Raw genomic sequence first — 20,783 nt, forward strand, 5'->3', positions numbered from 1 at the left:
AGTCAAACACACCAAATAAGTTTGTTTCTACTATTATCTCCTACCTTATCTAATTGGTTAAAACCTGATTTCTCTTCATCAACATCCCTTAGAGATTCCAAATTTATCTAAATCCAAGGGAGGAGTGGGGTCTGCCTTTAAATCCAAGGGAAGAGTGGGGTCTGCCTTCAAATCCTCATGGAAAAAGTGATGTCTGCCTTCGAATCCTCATGGAAGGAGGAGTGGGGTCTTCCTTCAAATCCTCATGGAAGGAGGAGTGGGGTCTTCCTTCAAATCCTCATGGAAGGACTACTGCCTCCAAATTCTTAGTGTTTTCTTTCCAAATGGGGTGGAGAGGTGGTGTCTTGATCAACATGATTCTCTTGGTCAACATCCTTATCTTTAAAATAAATGAGGAGAAACTTGAAACACATACCACCATTTAGAGTTTGATGAATCACATACCACCATTTATAATTTGATGAATCACATACCACCATTTATAATTTGATGAATCTGGATGAGATATTACCTGCTCCCATTGCTATGGTAACACAAACGTATCACTATCTTGGTCAACATGATTCTCTTGGTCAACATCCTTATCTTTAAATAAATGAGGAGAAACTTGAAACACATACCACCATTTAGAGTTTGATGAATCACATACCACCATTTAGAGTTTGATGAATCATATACCACCATTTATAATTTGATGAATCACATACCACCATTTATAATTTGATGAATCTGGATGAGATATTACCTGCTCCAATGGCTATGGTAACACAAACGTATCACTATATATTAATCCATATTTTTGTGGAGTCCATTAAGAAAACACACAACTATCTCTTCTCACTGTATTGGGACTGTTGTATTGGGACTACTGTACATCACCTTAACCCATTGGAAATCAAGAATAAACATAAAGAACTGCCTAAATCCAACCTCTAAGATGTCTTTTTTAGTCCCATAATATTCTAGATTAGATGAAAGATTAGTGTCATTATCTCTTACTCAACTCTCTTGAAGGAAGAGAGCCATTACTCTCCTCCACCTTACTATCAATGCTCTTCATATGAAAGTGGTGTGTCCATCAGACCATAATGCACTAAGTTTTTTATAGTAGAAGATGCAAAAAATAAATAAATTATAGAAAATAAAAAAATAAATTTATAATTACATAAGATATGGGACCTAGGCCCCATTCCCCATGTGCATGTGCACACCAAAGCTACTTCATTACAACCCATCCCCTCCTACAATGATTTTTTCCTCGAAATTGCAGGGTGGTCGTGCACAAAACAAATACAAAGGCTATATATAAAAATCCCAATGCATGACCAAGTGTCACCATTGGAGAGAACCAATACCAATACATGAATCTCATGACCCCCTGGGGCCAAATGGAAAAGATAAAGCACTCCCATCGATGAGGCTAGTCAGGTATCCTCCAAGATCAAATGGGAAAGATATGAATGTTGCCCCAAAGATGACGTAATCTATACAACCGTGACTGCATGGATGAAATGTAAATCTAAGCCATATAGACTCCAAAGCCATGGCTCTCGAATCACCTAGATTAAATGGAAAATGTAAAGAGCCAATGTCAATAACAAAGCCAGATATGATTCGTCTTGGGTCAAATGGATAAATGTAGTATATATCATGGACCCTCGAATCCAATGTAGCAATAGCTCTTGGGTCAAAAGGGAAGCTCAAGTCTAAGGGATAGCTCATAAGCCCATTCTTGTGACCATAACATGGAACTGACATCTAGGGTATCCACCAAATGGAAGCAAAACTCCTCATTGGAATGTCAAATGGTATCTATAGATTAAGACCAAGAGACATCACAAGTGCATATGAATGGTAAGCCATGTAATCATCTACCATACATCCCAAGTGCCATATGACGCACCCAAATGTAAGGTCCTCCGCTTCCTAAATAGGGGAAACCTTTAAGATAGTCTACTAAGTCTAACTTGGAATAGTTTCCTACTCGTTGACACCTTCACCATGTAAGATAGAAGGATACGATTAGTACGTATGACCTAGTTCTATCTCGTAGGAGGAGCGTGGTCTTTTTAAAGGATTTCTAAAATCAAACCACTCATAAAGTGATCAAATTTAACTCGGGCAACCTCTATTCTTGACTTCTAGAAACAACACTTTTTTCCTCATCTATGCAAGGCACAGCCTGCTGACCTAGTTCTCTAGAGTAGGGTTGCCCAAGGATTTATTTATTTGACGTAGCACTTTAATTAATTTATTGGAAAGTTACCCGATTAATTGAGTCCACCCGTCCATAGGATGTTGCTGTTAAGGCATTCCATCCTCCCACTTTAATTAATTTATTGGAAAGTTACCCAACTAATTGAGTCCACCCGTCCATAGGATGTTGCCGTTAAGACATTCCATCCTCCCACTTTCCACCCAACTCACGTGTCAATTTATTTTCTAATTAATTCTACCACACTGTTTGACATAAATAAATAAGTTCCTTAATTAAAAGACTTACACATAGTTTGTTTAAACAGTCTTTATCAATGATAATGTATAACAAATAAAGGAATTAAAAAAATAGATCCAATGTTCAAAATTATTCATACCCAAATCCAGGCTCTTTACTTTATTCTACCGACGATGATCTAGAATTTGGCCTTCCAGTCTCTATAGACTGCAAACTGGCGAGAACTCAAGCCGGCGTGTCGCCCTCTGAGGTTCCATCGCTTGATCCCCCTGCCCCTCAGAGGGATGTCTATATGCTAGTAGGGAGGGCTTATTCACCACACTAGCCTAAGCCCGTATAACTAGGACGCTTCACAATATTCACCTCCATTGGTGAAATCTTATTCTCCCAATGGTATGAGGGATACCTTGGGTCAACTCCAAGCCTTGCTAACGTCGTCGCTCGGCTACACAAGCACGGAAATGGGATTAGCATTGAGGTGGAGAGAAGATATACCTATACTTATCAACTCAATCAAGATAACAATTTACAAACTAAACTCTAGAATATGACAGATTTCATCATTTCTCTTGAGAAAACAACAATCACAAAAATTTTGGTATAAAGAAAAATGGCATCTTCTTTCTTAATTTCTTTAAAATTAACATTAAACATTAAAAAAATCTCCTTTTAAACAATGACCAAGCTAACCTGGTCATTATTTCTTTGTGGGGTTCCCAAGGGAAGAGATGGGCCAGCATCTGGAGCAGCCTCTCTAGACTCATTGATGTGCGCGTCTCTCGAGGTGACATTTTGGCACTTTTGTGAAGGTGCCATTTTTCCCACCTTCTTGTAGCTTGCGACGTCACGAATCCAACTCTTCAGTTGGATCACAATTTGGAGCTTGTTTGCTCAAGTTATGAGCAAAAAACCCCTAGGTGTGAATCACATCTAAGAGGCTAAAAGCCCTTACTAAAGTCACTGCTAACGGGGGGAGGTATCCTTAAGCTGGAGTTGGAGGGAGAAGGCTATAGCTAGAGGAGGGGAATTCCTCCCTTAAGTCTATTCACACACGAGGGGAGGGGATAGAGCAGCTAAGGACGCTCTACCCTCAAGTCCCTTAAGTCTATTCACACCGCCACCACGGGGGGGGGGGGGGGGGTGGGGGGGAGAGTAGCTAAGGACACTCTACCCTCAAGGGCTCAAGGGTGAGAGGAGGCAAGAAATATTATGTAGACCTTAAGTCTATTCACATGGGGAAGGAGAGCAGCTAAGGACACTCTGTCCTCAAGGGTGAGAGGAGGCAATAAATATTATGTAGAGAGCTTACTTGGAGATAGGCAAAAATGGCTTGCTGGAAGCCTGTCAATGGGCACTGTGTAGAGTATAGGGTACGGGTAGAGCAAGGTGCTGGGGTGTCTCGATCACGAGGTACTGGGGGGTTTATATAGGTGTAGTACGGGTGCGGGTGCAGGAAAAGGGATAGCAAAGTGTGGGTGCAAAGGACAATGTACGGAGAAAGTACACCGACATGGGCTTGGGGAAAGGAATGGTACCTGTGCGTGGGCAAAAGCTATGGTACGCATGTACCTTCCAGGTCAAAGGCAACATGGACATCCACGTGGTAGTCTGTGTAAATCGTACACTAGGGTGGTCGGCCTCTGGTCCTTGCACTGGCGTTGTACAGGTGCCCGAGTGTGTGTACGACATCTTTTTGGGGTGAGGACCCCTAATTTGGGGCATCGGCCTCGATATGCATGTTGGAGCGCCTGGCGGTGTGAAACAAAATTTTTGGCAAGATAATGTCCGAGGTATCTCCCTGGTCGTAGGGGTGTTGACCGTTTGTTGGACACTCGATCGTACATTTATTAAGGTTTAAGTTTACCGTATTTTAATTGAAAATAACTAAAAATTTATGTATAGGTTCGGTGTCCGTTTTTTGGATGCTGTAAAATCCTGTAATAGGGTAAAATCATGCATAAATCCCGAATCATGCTCGTTTATTAAAATTATTGATTTTTACATCATAAAAGATCATAAATTCATGGGCATGTATTATTATTGAAGATAGGCATGTTACATCCTTTCCCCCTTAAAGAAATCGAGATGTTCTTATCTCATCATCATGAATTCGGGGTAATCCTTTAAGAGTGTCGCTTCATCTTCCGAAGTCGCATCTTCTTCAGGGTAATGTTTCCACTATACTAGATATTCTACAAGAGTTTTGTTACAGAGTAGAATCTATGATCCTACTAGGCTCTGCAACTCAAGGACTCCCTGAGTTGGGATTATAACTTGTTCATCATAAAGAATATGATCGAGACTAGGTATATAAGGCTTTAATAAACTTACATAAAATACATTGTGGACCTTGATATGGGCTGGGAGCTGGAGCTTATAGGCACTTTTATCAAACACTTGATAACTATATAGGGCCCACAATATCTTGGGCTGAATTTCTTATATTTTCCAAGTGACAGAGAACTACACTTGGGTTGCACTTGTAGAAGAACTTTGTCTCCTTCCTTGAAGAACCTTTCAGACCTCCTTGTGTCAACATAATGCTTTTGTCAATCTTGAGCAGCTTTAATATCTTTTTGGATTGGCTTGGTCTGTTCCTCCATCTCTTCGAGTATTTTTATGGATGCCTGAACTCTTATGGTTGGATCAGAGAGATTTAGAGGAGATAAACATTCTTGCCCATAGAGTTCTTTGAATGGTGACATTCCTATGCTCTAATGGATAAGATGTATTATAAGAGAATTCTACCAAAGGAAGGTATTGAATCGATCTTCTTGGTTCCTGTCCACAATATGCCCTGAGAATGTCTTCAATTACTTGGTTTACTCTCTCAGTCTGGCCATCGGTTTCAGGATGATAAGTTGTGCTAAAGCAAAGTTGAGTTCCCAAGGCCTGAAATAAGGACTGCCAAAACTTTGAAGTGAAATCAGAATCCCGATCACTGACTATCCTCTTCGGAAGACCATGAAGCTTGAATACCTCCTTGACGAATAACTAGGAAACATTAGAAGCTTTGAAGGTTTTCTTTGCGGGTATAAGATAAGCTACTTTTGTAAGCAAGTCCACCACTACTAAAATGGAATCATATCCTCCTTGTACAGTGGGGAGACTTGTGACAAAATCCATGCTAATGTATTCCCACTTCATTTGGGGGATATCCAAGGGTTAAAGCTTCCCAGGCATCTTGACTCTTTCAGCTTTGATCCTTTGACATGAGAGACATTGCTTCAAGTATTGAAGGACATCATTTTTAAAGCCTGCCCAATGATAACTCCTTCTTACAGCGTTCAATATTTTTACATAGCCTAGATGCCCTGCAACAATGGGGCTATCATGAGCTTCTTTAGAGCTAGATCCTTAGGAATACATAGCCTTTGATTGAAGTAAATACTCCCATCATGGATGAAGTACCCCTTGATTAGATTTTAGATTTGATCCTTTGACATGAGAGACATTGCTTCAAGTACCGAAGGACATCATTTTTTAAGCCTACCCAATGATAGCTCCTTCTTATAGTGTTCAATGTTTTTGCATAGCTTAGATGCCCTGTAGCGGGGCTATCATGAGCTTCATGGAGGATTAGCTTCTTTAGAGCTACATCCTTAGGAATACATAGCCTTTGATTGAAGTAAAGACTCCCATCATGGATGAAGTACCCCTTGATTAGATTTTTCTCTTTCTCTAAAAGTTCCTCCTTCTTCTACTAACTTCACCATCCTCTGGTAATCAAGATAATGAGATAAGACTTCTTTGACCTTGTGCATCTTCATCCTCGACTAACCTGGGTTGAAACTGTCACTACAAGATGACAGTATTTCTTTTGATGCCACTACATATGCTCAGGCTGTTGGGTGCCTTATTTATTTGTGTACTACACGACCAGATATTCAGTATGCCGTATCTCAATTAAGCAGATTCATGCATAGCCCGCGATTGTCACATTGGCAAGCTGTGAAGCGTGTATTCCGGTATTTGCAGGGTACCTTGTCTCTTGGATTGCTTTATCCTGAGGGGGGTGACATGTAGTTATACGCTTACAATGATTCAAATTGGGCTGGTGATTTTGATACCAGACATTCCACTAGTGGAAATTGTTTCTTTGTTATACGCTTACAGTGATTCAGATTGGGTTGGTGATTTTGATACCAGACATTCCACTAGTGGAAATTGTTTCTTTGTTATACGCTTACAGTGATTCAGATTGGGCTGGTGATTTTGATACCAGACATTCCACTAGTGGAAATTGTTTCTTTCTTGGCTCTTCATGCATTTCTTGGCTAAGCAAGAAACAGACCACAGTGGCCACTTCGTCTTGTGAGGTAGAGTACAGAGCAGCCTACACTTCTAGTGTTGATTGTGTTTGGCTATGTCGTCTCATGACTGATATGGATATTTCAATGGAGGAGCCTACACCTATCTATACTGATAGTCAGAGTGCCATTGCTGTGGCCACGAATCCTGTGTTTCATGCTCGCACGAAACACATTGAGATTCACTATCATTTTGTTCGGGAGAGACTCCAGGTAGGTGATATCAGTCTGATCTACTGTCCTACAAATCAAAATGTGGCAGACATCTTCACCAAGGCATTACCACGTCCGAAATTCGAAGCATTCCGCAGTGCTTTGAATTTGTTTCCTTTTTGTGGATGATGTACAATGATCACATATCACTCCAGGGGGGTTTGTTGGGTTTTATGCTGTGTATGCACCCAGAGGAGTGCTAGTGATCATCAGTAGATTATTGGGGCACTTTTTACTTTAGTTAGTGGAGGTTTTTTTCCCCAGTTTGGCTTAGTTTCACTTATAACAGTTTATAAGTGTTTTGGTCCACCTGGCACACTTTATGGCCAGACATGTGAACACATCTTTTAGGTCACTTCATTATGTGGCTATTGTACTTCACTTTATGACAACTGAATACAAGAAGAGTCATGTTCTCTCTCTCTGCTCTCTATGTTTCTGTTTGCAGTACCTCCAAACCCTAACCCTAACTGCTGAAAGCCTTCATTTTTTAGAATATTTTATCATGGGAATGAATCCAAATAATTATGTGTGATGCCATGGTTCATGTGTGAAGCATGGTAGTGAAGGATTTCCATTTGTTAGAATTATTTTTGTGAGTGATTCCAAAGTAATTGTGAGCTAACGTTGTGGACTATGTTGGAGTATAGATCATGAGTTCAGGACAACCAATGTAGACATTGGACGAGATTATCTAGCCAAGCACATGTGTGCTAAATATTTAATTTTGTATGCAAGGTTTATTTTTTATGAGATGCTTTAAAAGCATTGGAATAAGGTTCAATTTTGTAAAAAGCCCAATTTTGGAAAAGCTATGCTATTTATGACTCTAAGGGCTAAATTTATTAATATGATTTAAATACTGCATGTGGGAGTGGAGCCACACACGTCGGGGGGAGATTGTTTGCAACCAATCTTGTATTCTTTGATTTTAATGTTTTTGTTTTATGCTATGATGATGATGGTTTATTTCTTCTATTATTCAATTTATAAAATATTCTAATCTCCATGTACCATGGTCCTGTAATAGTGGTATCAGAGCATGGCAAATTCAAGTATTGAATTTGGATCATGGAAAGTTGAAGAAAAATCAAGAAATTGATTTTTACTCAAAGGTTATTGGCTTGGAGCAAATTTGAAGACTTTTCAACAAATTCAAAATACTTGCAAGGGAAGAGTAGAATCTGCAGCAAGGGCACAAAGGCTTTGGACAAGGACAAAATTCATTCAAAAATCCAACAGATAAAGGAGAGAAGGAGTGGAAGACCTTTGGGCAAAAGAAGGTATGATTATGTGAATTTTGTGGACCATTAGAGCAAGGGCTAGAAAGAAAGCCACCCTTTTAAAGAAAACCATCCATGAATTCCCAAAACCACTCTTCTTCTCCCAAAACCACCTTCCTCAATTCAAATCCTCTCCATAATCTATCCTTATAGATGAAATCAGCTCTCTGAGGAGATTATGGGTCTCATCTCAAAATTGCTAACCTTGCTTCATAGTGCAAATTGAGGGCTCTTAAAATTTTTCTCCTCTTCTCTTCTCCAAAAATATCAGTGTGCTAGTGGGTTAATTTTTGAAGAGCCAATAAATTTTCTTTTTTTTTATCGTGTATATTTTTCCTAATTAAAATTTTTTCCTTCCCACCCTCTTTTTCCAATTCGGCTAGCGAGAGCGCTTTTCAATTCTCTCCTCTCCTTCTCTTATTTTTGTGAGTGATTCCAAAATAATTGTGATCTAACATTGTGGACTATGTTGAGTATAGATCATGAGTTTGGGACAACCAAGGTGGACATTAGATGAGATTATCTAGCCAAGTATATGTGTGCTAAATATTTAATTTTGTATGGTTTGGCCCATTGTACACATGTTGTTGGGCAAGGTTTATTTTTGATGAGATGCTTTAAAAGCATTGGAATAAGGTTCAATTTTGTAAAAAGCTCGATTTTGAAAAAGCTATGCTATTTATGGCTCCAAGGGGTAAATTTATTAATATGATTCAAATACCGCATGTGGGAGTGGAGCCACACACATCGGGGGGGAGATTTTACCCAATCTTGTGTTCTTTGACTTTTATGTTTTTGTTTTATGCTATGATGATGATGGTTTATTTCTTCTATTATTCTATTTGTGAAATATTCTGATCTCCATGTACTATGGTCCTGTAACAGATTATTCCTACATCACATCACATTCATTTGCATCATTCCTACATCCATTCACATCATTCCTACATCCATTCACATTTATTTGCATCACTCTTACATCCATTCACATCATTCTTACATCCATTCACATCATTCCTACATCCATTCTCAAATTTCTCAAAATAAAATATGCTCAATATTCTTCTTTTTGAATAAAAGATTCATGGGATTTATAAAATCAATTATACCCATATTTACTCTTTTAGTATAAACACTAATCCATTTATCTAAATGAATTATTGCCATAATTCTCATAAATTGAATGATTCTATAATATTTGTGCATAACTTTTTTTTATTTTTTGACTATTGAATAATGTTCAAACTCCACTTTTAGCATAAAATTTATTTATGCATGTACATATATAAAGATAAATATAACAAAAATTCCTCTTTTCTCTATTTAAACAATTATGCATAAATACTATAAAAGTATTTTCCATACATATGACAAAAATCATTCTTTTAGCATAAAAATATCTATGCCTAGAATATGATGGAAATTCCTCTTTTTGCTTTATTAAATTTATGCATAAAAATAAGATTTACTTTTTAAAAAAAATTTTGCTATAGCTTCGCTTCAACTTCTGGGAATGTTCAATTTTCTAACTTTAAATGAATATTCATAATTGAAATATGATAAGAACTCCTCTTTTAAACTAAAATTTATTTATGCATACATAACATACTTATAATCAAAATTATAATTAAATCTCTTGATTATTCCTAAATATCCATTCCTCATTTCCAAAAATGTAAGCATAACCCTCTTTCAACTTATAATGAATTAATATGTTTTTTCTTAATCACATAAACAAGCTAAAAGAAATTAATCACATAAACAAGCTAAAAGAAATTAATCATCATTTTTAACTAGGTTAAAATCATAAAAATATCTAGTCTTTTTCTCTAGCTTGTCAAGCCTAGAGTTTTGTTTAAGATAATGAGTTTATCATTAAGAACCATCCTTCTAACAAGGATCTAACCATAAAGATGATTAATCTTTCCAAAAATAGAGATTTACTAATAAAAATACTATAATTAAGCATAAAGATTAGTATTAAACCATTTAAACATTATGAATCATTAGAAAGCTTGATTTCATAAAAAATCATTTAATTGAAAGCTTCCCAAGCATTAGAGGGGTTGGGAAGGAGATAACCCTTGAGAAAGATAGAAAAACCATTGGATTGAGGCTTACCTTTGATTTTGGCTTGATTCTTTAAAGAAATAAGTGAAACCCACAAAGCAAGATTTGGCCACCAAGTTGGGGAGGGTAATCTCCAAGCGAGGATGGAGGATTGTGAAGCTGCAAAAGTAGAGGCAAAATAGAGGGATAATAGAATTACACTAAAATGAAGATAATACTGTAATTACTCAAAAATGAAAATACAAAGGAATGAGGGTCTATTTATAGGTGAGGGAGACCACTACCCAACTCCAACTGGGATCTAGAGGTTTCTAGCTTCAGTTTGATCCATTTTGGACAAGTTTTGGACCAGTTTAGCTCACTTTTTGATCTAGTTTGCACGAGGAGAGAGGAGAGATAAAAATATCTCATTTTTTTGAATTAAAAATGCAAGGTAATGATGAAAAAAAGGTGCCTCCTTCATGAGCCCTTTCCCTACTGAGGTGTCAAATTTTGATTTTTATGTTTACTAATAAACCCAGTACTTGGTCAACTCTTCATCTTATGTGAGCATTTACTCATTTTTGGGAGATTTTCTTTTATTCTTTGTATTTTTGTCATCCCAACAATTGGATAAATCCTATTGGCCCTTTGGAACCTTATTTGGACCTTAATAAATTTTTTTTGAAATTGTGGACCCTTAGGCTAAGGTCTCTTATACACATATTCACATATTCAATTAATTTCTAATGCACATTGGAAATTTCTTTTTGAACTTCTTTTTCATGGGAATTCATCTCAGATATTAGGAGAAACTTTATATCCAAAAATATCTCAATTTGTATCATCTCTCTCTCTAGGCTAAAAACAAGGGAAAATGATGTTTTCTTGTATTCTGAATTAGGGGATGATTACAGAGTCTGAAGGGGAGGTTTTTACACCTTTACATCTCAAAAGTTGAAGGGAGGAACCTTACATCCTACCCCACTTAAAAAACATGAGATATCCTCATCTCGCAACAACTGGAGGATAATCTCTTTCTTCTTCTATTACTTCCAGCGTTACTACCTTGGAAGTGGACGGCTGGTTTGGGAACTTCTCTCTTTGATTTCCCCAATTCTTAGACTGAGGTCTTGCATTAATTTGCATTGAAGCTGAGGGTTGGTTAGAGAATCTTCCTCTGGGGTTTCCCTGAGGGTTGGTTAGGGAATCTTCCTCTGGGGTTTCCCTGATTTTGACGGGAAGGACCTTGATTACTCTGGAAGCAAGGAGCTAGAATTTGGAATCTTGTCCCTGATTTCCTTGTCCGGAAAACCTTGATCCAAAAGGAGTTGGGAAATCCATACTACGATGACCGTATGCCTGGCAGTTAAATCATTTAGCTTATTTGTTCAAGGGTGGAACTTCTAAAGTTGAATTCTAGGGGATTGTGTTCCAGAAAAAAGACCTTTCTTCCATTCTGGAACTTCCCGTATCCTGAGTTTGACCTTGTTGTCTCTTAGGAGGTGGAAAGTTGGAATCACCTTTTGGAGTTAGGAATCTTTTAAAAGATGATGGTGTTAGCTTTGGCGGGACCTTGTCAACAAAGGCCTTGGCGAAATCCTTCGCCATCCGCATTGCTTCAGCCATGGAAACTGACTTGGCATTCTTTACCAGGGTATCCAAAGGTTCGTTCATTCCCCGATGAGCCTGGCCACCATCAGCTGTTCTTCATCTAGCAGTGGCGAGTATTTGAGGAGGAGAGCAAACACCTGGTGGTATTCCTCCATGGTTCGGCTTCCCTGGGTTAGCTCCAGGAATTCATTCATCTTAGTTTCCAGGAAGCCGGGAGGACAGAATCTCTTCCTTAGGTAAGCTTTAAGATCATTCCATGTTTGGGTGTTCCAATCCAAACGATTTTTCTCACAGTGGTTTCTCCATGCTACTCTGGCTGTTTCTACGATCTTCAACCTGTTGGGCAAGAGCCACCTTACTCTTTTCGTTGTACCCTGTGACTTCAAAGTACTCCTCCATAGCTTTGATCCACTTCTCTATTGTTTCTCTCAAGTTCTCCCCTTCACCTTTGAAAGGTTCAGGCTGAGATCTATGAAGAGCTTTGCGAACATCTGGGTCGAGCTCTTCCTCATTGAGTTGGGGGTTAACATTCCTACCACGATGACCTTGATCCATGATCCTATCAATACGACGACCTTGATCCATGATCCTATCAATACGAAAATTCTTGTTAAGTTCCTTTTTTCAACGTAACCAAGATACTCTAGTGAAAAGACCACTTTATAATTTGAATCCAACTTTAGATCTAATTGATTTTGGGGTTCCTTAAAGTTTGGTCAATCCTCACGGAATCCTGGGGATAAAGATCCCTTTTACAAGAAGAACATACAAAACTCATTAGAAAATAGTTCATTCATATCCTTAACACAATAATGTTTCATTAGACCAGTAATTCCATTTGAACATTCTCACGAAAATTTTAGTTATACAGGTTCTCAATTTGTCATTCCTCAATCGGGTCCACAGGGTCAAAGGTCAACTATGAACAATCTGTCAGCACGATCCACTAATCTCATAGTGATCTGTTGAAAGTCTAATCGTCTTCCAGGTTACTAACATCATCACTGGGATTCTCTCCATTCATCCTCCTCTCATGACTTTATTCAACTTAGCTACTTTCAACCAGAATTCAGAAATCATCATCTTTCAATCAAAATCCGAATTTTGACACATAGTGGGGATCTCCCCTCATGCAGGAGGCACCTTTTTTCTCATTACCCCCAATTTTAAATCAATAAAATGAGATATTTCATCTCTCCTCTCTCTTATTTCAAAACTAGATCCAATAAGTAAGCTGAACTGTCCCAAAAATGGTCAAAACTTGACCAAACCAATTTGGAAAATTCTAGAATCAGTTTGCTTGGTTAGAGGCTCACTTTTTCCTATAAATAGAAGCCTCCCCCCTTTGTATAAGCTTAATGGTGTTTATGCAAGACATCTACATTGAATTTCTTAATAATTCAATTGTTTTTGGCATAATCCTCTCCAAAGTGAATTGGTGGCCACTCTTGCTTCAAACAAGAGTAGAACCCTCAATCCCTCAAGCCAAAGGAGAGCTTACAAGCTCCATGTAAGCTAATTTTCTTACTTATTTATGAAATTTAAATCTATGGTTTTCTTGATTTTTATGTTTTACAATTAAATTCAAATGCTATGCCTTGATGAAAAGGCCACCCCCTTCTCTTCTTTACATTCCAGCCTTTCTTAATCCTAGAAAGAGTAACTAAGGGATTAGTTAAACTCTTCTTATTGTTTACTCTCTTGAATTTAGAAAATTGTGTAGATTAGAGTTTTATGAATCTAATTTGGGTTAATTTAAGTTAAAAATAGAATGATAAAAATGAGAAATGGTTAGCCATACAAAGGAGGTTATGGCAAAATTTTCTAGAATTTTGTGGAAAAGAAAGTTTGTTTTTATGTTATTCCAAAAGAGTAATTCCCACCATTTTTGCATCTAAAAGAAATATTCTAATTACTCTATGTACATATTCACCTATGAATATGAATGGATATCACTGATATTAATCACTAAATTTGAAAGATGCATAAAGGAATTTTTTTATTATAAAAGTGTTATTCTCATTAAATTTGATTTTTATGCATAGAAAGATGCATAAAGAAATTTTTTAATTATAAAAGTGTTATTCTCATTAAATTTGATTTATATGCATAGAAAGATACATAAAGGAATTTGTTTTATTATAAAAGTGTTATTCTCATTAAATTTGATTTTTATGCATAGAAAGATGCATAAAGGAATTTGTTTTATTATAAAAGTGTTATTCTCATTAAAATTGATTTTTATGCATAGAAAGATGCATAAAGGAATTTTTTTTAGTGTTATTCTCATTACATTTAATTTCTATGCATAGAAAGATGCATAAAGAATTTTTTTTATTTTAAAAGTGTTATTCCTATTAAATTGATTTTATGCATAAATAGATGCATAAAAGGAATTTCTTTTATATAAGTGTTATTTCCATTGAAGTTGATTTTTATATAAAAGTGTTATTCCCATTGAAGTTGATTTTTATGCATAAATAGATGCATAAAGAATTTTTATATCAAAATTAGAATTCTCTTAAATTTTATGTTTAAATTCTAAGAGTAATTGAAAAATGAATAGTTAAATACTCTAAGAGAGAAATTTCTTTCATTTTATATTCACACGGTTTGTAAGAAGAAAATTCAGAAAATCTATCGAGATCGAATTATTCAGATAAATGATTAATTTATTCCTCATTGAAATTCAAAACTAATTTAGAAATCAATTAAGTGTATATTCAAAGAAAGAAATTCGGTAAAATAGTAATTGAATTATCAAACCTTTTCAAGAAAGATAGTTCAGGAAAAATCTTATCCGACTCGAGCCGCCTTTAATCATCAAACTATGACCAAGACCAAACTCTTTCGCCAGTTTCGAGGAAAGAAGGTGTGACCAGTTTAGAAGAATACTCTCAAGACTCCCGCCAAATCTGAAACTAAGTTTGAGACCCTTCGAATTGATATGTGGATCAAGGTTATAGAATTCGAGGAATTCTGGTATGAAATTCAGAATTGCGATCAAGAAGTTTTGGGGATACTGATTCAAGAAATACTCATTGTATTCAAAAGAAAATCAAACTGAAAACTTGCATAGAAACCTTGTTTTCTTAAAGGACCGTCTTACGCCAGAATGCTGGAGGGAAGTTCGGTTGCAACAGCTAGTGGCGGGGAGTGTTCAAAGGACAGTTCACGCAGCAAAGCCTGCCCAAGTCTTGACCAGAAAGCTTGCCCAGGTCTTGACCAATCTCGGTATGGTTGAAAAATGGTGTGCTTCCGGTACGATGGATGAGGGTCGACGAAGCAGTCCTTGAGTGAAGTGCCAGGACACCTAAGGAGGATCCTGTAGGGTTCTGACTAGGCGATGCACGGGCTCGCGCTGCCTAGGACACCTATGCGTATGTCGAGGAAGATATGTATGATGGATAAAATAATTATTGTAATCTGTTATATTGGACTAGTGGGTCTCAACGGAGAGTCCAGAGTGATACTGTTTTTTGAGGAACAAGGGACTGGATAGAAATTTTGAGTTATGATATCTGTAACCAATAACTGTTTGTTAATGGATTATTTTATATGTTAAAGTTTTAAAGAGGAGTGTGTGTGTATTTGTATTTGAAAGCAAAAGTTAAGAAAGGCATTCAATTATGGGTGGGTGAGTTATTGTCTGGTTCTACCGATTCCAGTCATGGGTCGGATGGGGTTAGACTAGAATCAGTGGAGTTTTAATAATTAAATTGAAATAATAAGAATACGCTTAGAATTCGAGTAGTTAAATAAAACCCTGAAGAATTTCTCAAATGAGTAGATCAACGGCTGTGCTGCCTGATTTCAGTTAAGAAAAAAGCGTTGATTTCCTCAGATGATTAGATCAACGGCTGTGCCTGATTTCGGTTAGGGAAGCGTTGATTTCTTCAAACTAAGTCAGTGATAGTTTTCCTTCTATCTGGTTTATTCAGGTGAAGGATAGTTTAATCTCTTGAACCAGTTAGAAAATTCGTAAAGAAAATCAAAAAGGTGGAATTGTCCCCGTTTTTCGGGCAAGGAAAATTTTCCCGATTTCGGTTTTGGAATGACCACCAGATTAGTCTCGTGTGTCCAGACATTCGAGGGCGAGGCCCCGAGTAGGAAACCCTGCCCTATGCAAGAGGGAACTACTTCCGCTGTTAGCAACCGGGAATCAGGTGCACGGAGGGGGCAGTGGGGTCTCAAAGATGGTATGAGAGCGATGTTGTAAACTTGCGAAATAGCAGCAGAAATTGATTAAAATTTTAAAGTAAATCTGGGAAATAATGTTTTCACTTGTTAAGATTATGTTTGAAATGAACTTCATAAATTGAACTGGATTTTTAGATGGATACCCCAAATCTGTCTAGCATTCCTAGACTCTCCTAGAGTCAGGATATGATCGCCTTTGCCTTCAAAAATCTCATCAACTCCGCTATAACTCGAGAAAGCAGAGTGAGACTCGCTCATCAATTTGAGGATCTATACTTTCCCGATCCATTAGAGCGACATCAGCTTATGTGGTTCTCTGGAGGATGAAGTATTCGCATCAATACCAATCAATGACAGAGACTCAGACAGAATATCTCACTAGCCATGATCTTGATAAGGCTAGGAGTTATTCATTATGTCCAACTCTATAATCATTCACCCCGGAATTATAGAATTTCTTGCCATATTTTTAGACTTCGTAGCCGCTTTATTCCTAGGAGAAGAATTACAGCACCATTATCAGTGATGATGAATCATGTATATCATACATGTCTCCATCGCAGTATCGCCTTTTTATGCGTACACGATTGAGAGGTAATGACTTTTGGAGCCGAAACGCTCGATGTATATATCAAAAACTTTTGATAATAAATAATGTTTTGCAAAAGATTCCAAATTGTTTTCGTGGTTGTGAATATTGGTTATTAACAAAATTATCAAAGTGAATCTTGTTTTCAAGAATTATGATGGAATATTTATTTGTTTAAGAAATAAATCTCAAAAATTAAATAGTCATAAATCTGATGAGGGACAAAGTTAAGTTGACAAAAATATCGTTTTGTTAGAATCATGAGGCGCGCGGCTTGTGCTAGGCAGCCGGATCCTCTTATCAATGATGAAGAGTTAGATTCGGACGTTCGTAAAGCCCTGTATCGATCCCAACTTGGTCCCTTCAAAGGGTGAAGGGGAACAGTTAGGAGAAGTAGTGGAAAAATGGATCGAGGCAATGGAAGAGTATTTTGATGTAACCAGTTATAACGAGAAGAGTATTTTGATGTAACCAGTTATAACGAGAAGAGTATTTTGATGTAACCAGTTATAACGAGAAGAGTATTTTGATGTAATTGGTTATAAAACGAGAAGAGTATTTTGATGTCACATCGGTTATAAAGAGAAGAGTATTTTGATGTAATCGGTTATAACGAGAAGAGCAAGATGGCTCTCGCCAGATTGAAAATTGTGGAAACGGCCAGAGTTGCATGGAGGAACCATTGCGAGACAATTCATCTCGATCGAAATACCCAGACTTGGTCAGATCTTAAAGCTTACCTCAGGAAGAGGTTCTGTCCTTCAGGCTTCCTGGAAACCAAAATGAATGAGTTCTTGGAATTGAAGCAGGATAGTAGCTGGACAATTGAAGAATACCATCACGCATTTGCCCTTCTCCTCAAATATTCTCCACTTTTGGATGAAGAGCAGATGATGGCCAGATTCATTCGAGGGATGAACGAGCCATTGGACACATTAGTGAAAAATGCCAAACGAGTCTCAATGGTAGAAGCTGTCAGAATGGCAAAGGACTTTGCTAAAGCATTTGTTGTTAAGGTCCCGCCGAAGCATGCACCCTCAAACTTTAAAAGGTTCCAAACCCCGAGAAGTGCTTTAAACTTTCTACCCCCAAAGAAGTAGCAAGGCCCTAATCAGAATCAAGATGGTGGTATATTCAGAAGTGAAGGAAGACCCTTCCCTCAGAACACTTTCTCAAGAGCCCCACCTCTTTCAAGGATTCAGAGGGATGAGATCAGATATGAGAACAAGTGTTTTGTGTGTCAGGGTTTCGGTCACCAGCTTAAAGACTACCCGACTCTCCTGCTAGGTCAAGAGGATAGGGAAGTCAAGGACCCAGAGTGCCGAGATCCTAGGAGGACTCTAGCTCAACCATTTGCCTCTATTCAGAGTAGTCTCAGAACCCCCTCTTAGAACTGGGGTAACCAAAGAGAAAGAGTTCCGCCCCAATCTGCAGCACGAGAGCAGCTACGATAGCAGAAGTAAGTAGTGGAAGAGGAAAGAGGTCAAATTTATGCCGCGACTGAAAACCAAGGGCCAAATCGTCAATTCTCTATCATCCATACTCCAGCTGAGTATAAGGGTAAGCCATTCAAGCTTTTGATTGATTCAGGAAGTACTCATTCATTTATTTCCCTAGGATGCAGTGTAAGCTAGTCTTAGAATATAAATCAGAGAAACCTATGCAAGTTGAATTGGCTAGTGGGAAGATTCTTTTTACTCACCACCCATGAGACAGATCGTATTCAGTTCAATCTGGATGGGAATGTAACTGACTGCTAGTTTAGAGTCTTACCTTTGGGAGTTTTTGACGAAATCCTTGGAATGGATTGGCTCTACAAAAATCAAGTTGACATTCACTGTCACAATGGAACCATTTCCTTCCGTGACCTTCACGGGAACAAAGTTCAAGGAACTGGAATTTTTGGATCCCCAGATTTGCAATTAGTAAAAGCTTCTAGGTTACTGAAAGGATTAGAAAGAAGCAGCTTATTTATGTTGTCAAAATGAATCCGGTAGACACAAAGTTAAAGGTTAAAGAACCAAAATGGTTAAGTGAGTATGATGATTTATTCCCAGCAGAGCTAACTGAGATGCCTCCGATTCGGGAAGTGGATCATGAGATAGAATTGACCCCTAGAGCTCAGCCAATAGCCCAGTGCACGTACAAAATGCCAGTCCCTGAAGCCATCAAACTCAAGGAATAGCTTAGGCAGTTGTTAGAACAAGGGTTTGTAAGACCCAATGTTTCACCTTGGGGAGTGCCAGTTCTCTTTCAAAAAAAGAAGGATGGAATGTTAAGACTCTGTGTGGATTACAGAGGTTTCAATCAGATAGTTAAGAATAAGTATCCTATCCCCAGAATTGATGAGCTTCTAGACATGCTGAATGGAGCCTAGATCTTCACAAAGATAGATCTCAAATCAGGGTATTACCAGATCAGGATTAATGATCAAGATATCCTGAAGATAGCCATCAATACTCGCTATGGGCACTATGAAAGTCATGCCGTTTGGATTGACAAATGCCCTAGCTACATTCAATCGCCTAATGCAGGACATTCTCAAAGAATACTTGGATGATTTTGTTCTTGTTTTCCTTGATGATATTATGATTTACTCAAAGAATGCAGCTGACCATGAAGCTCACGTCCGTAAAGTTCTTGAGATTCTAAGGAAGCACCAACTCTTTGCAAAAAAGAGCAAATGCACTTTCTTTGTCAACCATGTTGAATACTTGGTCTTTCTGGTATCCAAAGACAGAATTTTTCCAGATTTCGCAAAAGTCCAAGCAGTCATAGATTGGCCTAAACCAAAGACAGTGAAAGAAGTTAGAGAATTCTTGGGATTAACTAGTTGGTATAGAATTTTTATACCTAAGTATGCTCTCATAGCTTCCCCCCATGACTAATCTTCTCAAGAAGAATACCCCATTTCAATGGTCTGCCAGGTGTCAGAGCGCTTTTGATAAGATGAAGACCGCCTTGGTAACCAATCCTGTTCTGAAGTTGCCAAATTTCTCTCTACCCTTTGAGGTAGTAATTGATGCCAGTGGTTTTGCCCTGGGAGGTGCGCTCATGCAGGAAGGTCATGCAGTGGCCTATGAATCTTGAAAACTTAGAACGCATGAGAGAAATTATGCTGCCCACAACCTGGAGCTACTTTCAGTAGTCTATGCCCTGAAGTTGTGGAGACATTACCTACTGGGTCAAAGATTCACTTTGATGATAGATCATCAGAGCTTAAAGTGGATCTTCACTCAGAAGGATCTCAACATGCGCCAAAGAAGGTGGATGTAGACCCTGCAGGAATTTGATTTTGAAATCAAGTACCGCCCAGGCAAAGAAAATGTGGTAACAGATGCCCTCAGCAGAAAAGCCTCCTTGCTTGCAATTATAGTGGTGTCAAATCCATTGATTAATGAAGCAAGAGAGAAGATCATGCAAGATAGATTCTTTGGCCCTATTGCTACCCTACTTGCAGGAAATCAAAACTCCTCAGGAGTTGAACCGAGTTCAAGGGTACAACCTAGATGAGGGAATTATGTATTATAATAGCAGGCTATGCATTCCCAATGATGAGGGAACTAAGGGTCAAATTCTGAATGAAGCCCATGATAGCCTTATAGTAGGACATCTAGGTTTCATCAAGACCTACATGTCTATAAAGAAAAGCTTCTTTTGGCCTGGTCTAAAAAAGGATGTACTTAATCATGTACGTCAATGGTTGATATGTCAGAAAGTCAAAGTCGAGAGAGTAAAAATACCTAGGAAGTTACATCCATTAGACATCCCCCAGATGAAGTGGGAATGTATCAGTATGGATTTTATTACTGGACTACCTTCAGTGCAATCAGGTTACAACTCCATCTTCATGGTAGTTGACAGACTAACCAAAGTTGCCCATGATCTGATTCCAGTAAAAGAAACCTACACTCTGCAGTGGGATGTGGCCAGAGTGTTCCTCAAGGAAATCTTCAGATTGCATGGCCTACCCCCAGGAGAATAGTAAGTGATAGAGATCCCAAACTCACGTCAAGATTCTGGACTGCATTCTTCGAAGCAGTAGGAACTTTCTTGGATCTCAGCACAGC

This window comes from Cibotium barometz, chromosome 40, assembly GCF_041138505.1.
Source record: "Cibotium barometz isolate CiBa-2024 chromosome 40, ASM4113850v1, whole genome shotgun sequence".
NCBI lineage: Eukaryota > Viridiplantae > Streptophyta > Polypodiopsida > Cyatheales > Cibotiaceae > Cibotium > Cibotium barometz.